Here is a 5,176-nt window from a genome sequence, read left to right as displayed (position 1 = left end):
CTCTGGCCACAGATCAGGGAACAGCGAGAGGCCTGCAGTGCAAAGGAAAGCACCATGCCCAGCTTTCTCCTCCCTCCGGATGGACAGATGGCCATCTCGGCTGCTCTCAGGAGATAGCTGATGAAAAACCCTTTGATGAAGAATTCCTGGCATTTTGTAGGGCCAAAAATAGGGAGGACAAACAGGTGCCGGGGGTATGCATACCGCTGCACGTACAGCGCGAGTGACTTCTGCTTGGTCCCATTCTTCCACGTGTTTTCTTTCATCCAGAAAAACAGAGTCAAGAAAGGAGAAGGGAACAAAGATTTCTCTCCTAAGGCGCAAAACACAAATGAGGCAGACAGCAGGGTGGATGCAGAGGTTTCAGACATTCATTTCTGGGAACGGGTTAGGAGAGATCTGAATCCAGCTTCAGCTGGGTGAGTCATCAGCTAGTCTGCAGCTCCGCTTGAATAGCTGCTATAGCTCTTGGAAATAAAAGTTGCCAGCACATAAATGCCAATAAAATGGGCACGGTAGGCTTAGAATGATTGCATGAGATCATCCTGGAGGATCAGCTACCCAGCAGGAGCCAGCGAGGGTCAGAAATGCTGACAGTTGCTTCTCCACTGCTTTCTAGTGATGACTGTTAAGATCCACATGACTCCAGAAGGCACCGGCCAGGCAGTCCCCTTGATTATATGGTGTCACAGAGCAGTAATATATGACTATTTCCCCAGACCATGAGGTGGATATTTCAGGACACAGTATTTTAAATAACTGTTTATACAGTAACAGCTTGCTGCAATGGAGTCATCAAGTGTTTCTGAGGTTACTTAGTACTGCAGAAAAAAGTGAAGAAACCACCTAAGCTCCCCAAGCTGCAGATCCCATGGAAGTGGCAAGCGCGCACTGCAGCAGTAGGAGCAGCAGGAACCCACTTTCCGGCAACCTTTGATCTGAAGAGCTTAAGTAGCGGGGGAGAGCCATAACACTGCAAATGTCTTAATTGCATCAGGTCTTCTGCCATCACCAGAGTGGTATTATTGTACCCAGTACTGCCGTTACCAGCTCTGAGCCAAATAGCTCCAGTTTACCAGGAATACTTGCCACCGATAGACTGGCTAGAAGACAAGACCTCTCCTCTGTGAATGCTGAGTTTGAAATGTTTTTTTTTTCACACAGGAATGCAATCTGAATATTGCAAAACCCTGAAAAAGAATAGTTTAGGATTGATTGTAATGCAGAAGGATTTTTTTTAACCTGCCTGGGGAGTTTTTATGTTGGTATGAAAACAAACATTTCACATGGAAAAAGGACATGTTTTTATTCTAAAAGGCCCCCAATAGTGGAAACAGAACATTTCACCACTGTCCAAAATGCGCAAATCACGAATTTCTGTGGAACTGTGGGGCTTTTTATTGGCCTGCATTGGCTGTAGTTGGTTATTGTTTTTCTGTCCAATTCTAATCAGTATAATTCTGTCCAATTCTAATCTATCAATCTAATATCCAACAAGGGTGTGTTGAAAAAAATATATCACATTCTATCAGCAAAACCTATTTATAATGTATTTATGATGACAAAAGAACGAGGTCACTAAACGTGGTTTCTTTCACCCTGGGAGCTAATAAAGGAGAGCAGAAGGCAGATAGTGAGTACCAGTTGAGCCTATGCTGGAAGAACTGCAGGAAGAGCTCTGCCGTCAGATCTCTTCTTGTGAGCAGCGGACAATATAAAGATCTTAGATTAGGAGCAGAGTGGTCATTTTGAACAACTTTGGATTTTAAAACGGCTGGCAAGAGGCAGGTTGAGAGAGCCCAGGAAAACAAACCCAGGGTTCCAGTATTAGCAAGTCAAATTGTGCACTGACGTCAGGAACGCTGTGATGATTGCATCATGAATTTCACAATATTTGGTGCTGTTTTCCACAGCCCTTGCTCCTGCAGCTCTGTAATTACACTGAAATTGCTATTCTCATTTAAAAGGAAAAAATATTTCCAGCCTTGAAAGTTTAAAAGCCGTGAACCGAGCGCTACCACTGAAAAAAAGGTAAATAAAAAAAAGCACATCAAACTAATTATTAAACACACTCCAAACTCTCAGGTATTCCAGCAGACAGCTCATGATGTGCAATGGCCTGAGTCGAGCCGATAGCTGCAGGCTGCTCTACTATAGAAAATTGAGTTTTCTTGAGAGAGAGGTAAGGAGGAGGGAGTATCTGCTCTTAAAAGATAAGGAAGTAAAATACGGTGGCTGAGTGCATGGTAGGAAGGAATAGGTGTATTTTTCATGTGTTTTTTTTTGTGTGTGAGAGGTGGACCTGGGAGGAAAAGTATATCCTAGCTAAATCTTTAATGATGATCTTTACGCTTGCTCCCTATCTCTTTGTGTTTCAAACATACCACTACAGAAGTTTTCAAATACCTGGGAAATGCATATATGGGATATATATACACATATATGTGTTTATACATATGTATATATATATGGATGTGTGTGTTTTAAATGCCTGCAAGTCTTTAGCCACCTAAGGCCTCAAAGAAGCAACAGCCACAACGTGCAGGAGTTACAGAGTAAGAATGTAGCTGCCACAAATCCATCTCTAATCCTCCTTTTTAATTACACAGGCGAGTGGGGCCTTAACGCTGAGACAGCTCCGTGCTGCAGTCTGCTCCAGCAAGCATGAAGGAAGCAGCAGCACCAGATGACGCAGGACTGTACAGTACAGAGAGTGAAGCGAAGGCTATAATTAGGAAACTACTTTATTGTGAAGCCGGCAGTCTAATGAAAGCAGCTGATGGGACCAGCTGACTGCATCTATATTGACAGCAGCCTGCTAGCATCATTACTATCTGTCATCTTTCCCCCCTCTCCAGCACATCTCAATGTATAGAGTTAGATAATCTCCCCACACCATGAAGACCCAAATCTTGAGTTAAATTGTTCCACTGAGATCTGCCCCCGCTCATGAGTTACGATGGCCACTGTGCCAGGGGGAGAATTTCACCTCTGGGCACACCTATGGCGATCAGCCAGGAAAGGATGGCTGCATCCTACTCTTGCTTCACACATGCTCCCTCATGTGTGAAGGGCATAAAGGAAAATACAACTAGGCAGTAGTAGATGCAGGGGAGTAGCCTAGGCTATACCCCAGCAGAAAGTTAGATGAAAGCAAATGCAAGGCGCTTACACAGAGCTCCTCTTCACGGGGCTCAAAACGCTCTTACACAGTGTGGTGAATTCATTACCCCCAGCTCTTGTGAGAAGGGGTCAAGGTCCAATTCCCCGTTGTCCAGCCAGGAAGACTGGGGTGGAGGAAGAGAGCAAGGTGCTTCTTTGAGGTCTGACACATGAGAAGAAAATGAGAATGCCAACTTTCAGTGCTTAATTCTGAAGAATTTAACTTACATGCCTCAAAAAAGACCTTTGGAGGTCCCTCATTCATCTGTCTCTCATGTCTGTGCTGTTTTTCCTCTTCAGAGCATTTTACGCAGGAGAAGCTAGTAACTTCTCTGTGTATGCTGACTGGACAAGCCCCTTGCTTTTCAGCTTAGCCGTTAATGCAAGTAGAGATACGTAAAGCAAGAAGCTTGCCCTTTTGCTGCCCTTGACGCACCTAGTCCGAGCCTACAGGATTTCGGATCTCCAGGGCTCTCCGTCTGGCAGCTTGTGAAAAGCATTCCAAATTTACTACTCTCTTAACCAGCAAAGAAAATAAATCTTCCTTGCCATAAATGCTAATGTTGGTGCACTGAGAAATTCAAAGGGAGGCTGCAGAGAGAAACATTCCCCATGCGATGATTAAAGTGCCAGTTCATGAAAGCTGACATCAGCGCGTGCTTTCAGGGTGGCAGAACACTTCGCATTTATCCTCTCCTTGTTTGTGCTCCATCTGGATGGGCTCCAGTGGAAAAAAAGAGAGAAAAGGACAGGCTAATGCCTTTCTAATACATGTCTGAATTCCCTCAGTTTCAGGCAGGGAGCAGGCTCTGAAGCACCTAACTTTTGCTTGCCCAGTTCAACGAGATAGAAGAAACCGAAGGCAGCTGGTGCTCGTGGCCAAACTAAGTTATAATTAGATTGTCATAGCAAACAGTCAGTTGGGGCAGCTCCAAGGAGAACCAAAGGAGAACATACTGGTAAATAGCGTTATCTAATTTACAGAGGCAGCCCTGTTTCCCATCAAGAGGATTCATTCCAGCTCACAACTGCTTTTGCATAAAGTCACAACGGTTCAAGAGCCAAAAAAGACACTTGAGTAAGCCACAGGTTTCTGCTAAAAATGGTCTGATGGGAAGATGCCCAAGAGCAGTTCCCCAGCTCCATGGTACTGTTTGCAGGTTAAAGGATAAGCAGGGCCTACTGGCGCAGGTTTCCCTTCCCTGGGATGGAGCAGCACAGGGAGTGCTGCATGCTCCCCCTTTCCATGACCCTTTGTCTCCTTCCAGCAATGGCACTGCCAGCTAGGTCAAGCAGAGCATTCTGTTGAAGGTGTGAGCTGCGAGCATCCTGGCGGACATGATGCCTGATGGGAAGCAGCCTCGTGTGGAAAAATACCTTTACTCTTTTTTATTTCCTCCTGTTTTATTTGTTCTGGTTTAAGATTCTGGGCTGCTCTTGGAGTCAGTGGGAAAGGCTTATCCAATCAATATGGTCACACACATGCAGCAACTGCTACAGCGATTACACCGCAGAGTTTCTTACTGAAGCTGGCTGCTGATAGATTGGTTTCAGAGCTACACACTGGTACTGTCAAGCAGTGCAGATGACGGCTTGGGTTTGGTCTGTGGTCACTGCCATAGCTGGCACAGTTACCTGATACAAACAGTTCATGCTGATCAATGCAGGAGTTAGCTCTGCAGTGAAGCTGCCTCTTGAGCACTGAAATAACTTTGAATTTACTGGAACTATTCAGAAGAAACAACTTTTCTTTCTTCCCAGGCATGCTGATGGTTCAGTTGGTTCCCATTTCAAATAAAAAAGGATGCCAGTATACAAAAATTAAGAGGTTCCAAATCAGTACTATTTTTCAACTATATGCTTTGAGCTGGAAAATAAGTCAAAAGGCAGACATCCTGCAGTTCTGAATATTCTGAACTAAATAGTCTTTGAAATAGCCGGAGTGTCTTTGAAATAACATTCTGAAATGAAAAATTTCACTTCAGGTCCACTTTTCCCCATCACTTCTCTTCCA

The 5,176-nt window shown here is 44.6% G+C and overlaps 1 long non-coding RNA gene across 1 annotated transcript; it reads left to right on the top strand.

Moving 5' to 3' along the window:
- Nucleotides 1-2,096: 2,096 nt before the first annotated feature.
- On the top strand, nt 2,097-3,426 carry LOC136014615 (uncharacterized). The gene is made up of 2 exons (XR_010612801.1): nt 2,097-2,182; nt 2,610-3,426. It is a non-coding gene; the product is annotated as an uncharacterized LOC136014615 (long non-coding RNA).
- The last annotated feature ends 1,750 nt before the right edge of the window (nt 3,427-5,176 follow it).

The sequence above is a fragment of the Lathamus discolor genome, chromosome 5 (genome assembly GCF_037157495.1).
Source record: "Lathamus discolor isolate bLatDis1 chromosome 5, bLatDis1.hap1, whole genome shotgun sequence".
Taxonomy (NCBI): Eukaryota; Metazoa; Chordata; class Aves; order Psittaciformes; family Psittacidae; genus Lathamus; species Lathamus discolor.
Note: the sequence above shows the minus strand (reverse complement) of the source record. Positions and strands in the feature narration are given on the sequence as shown.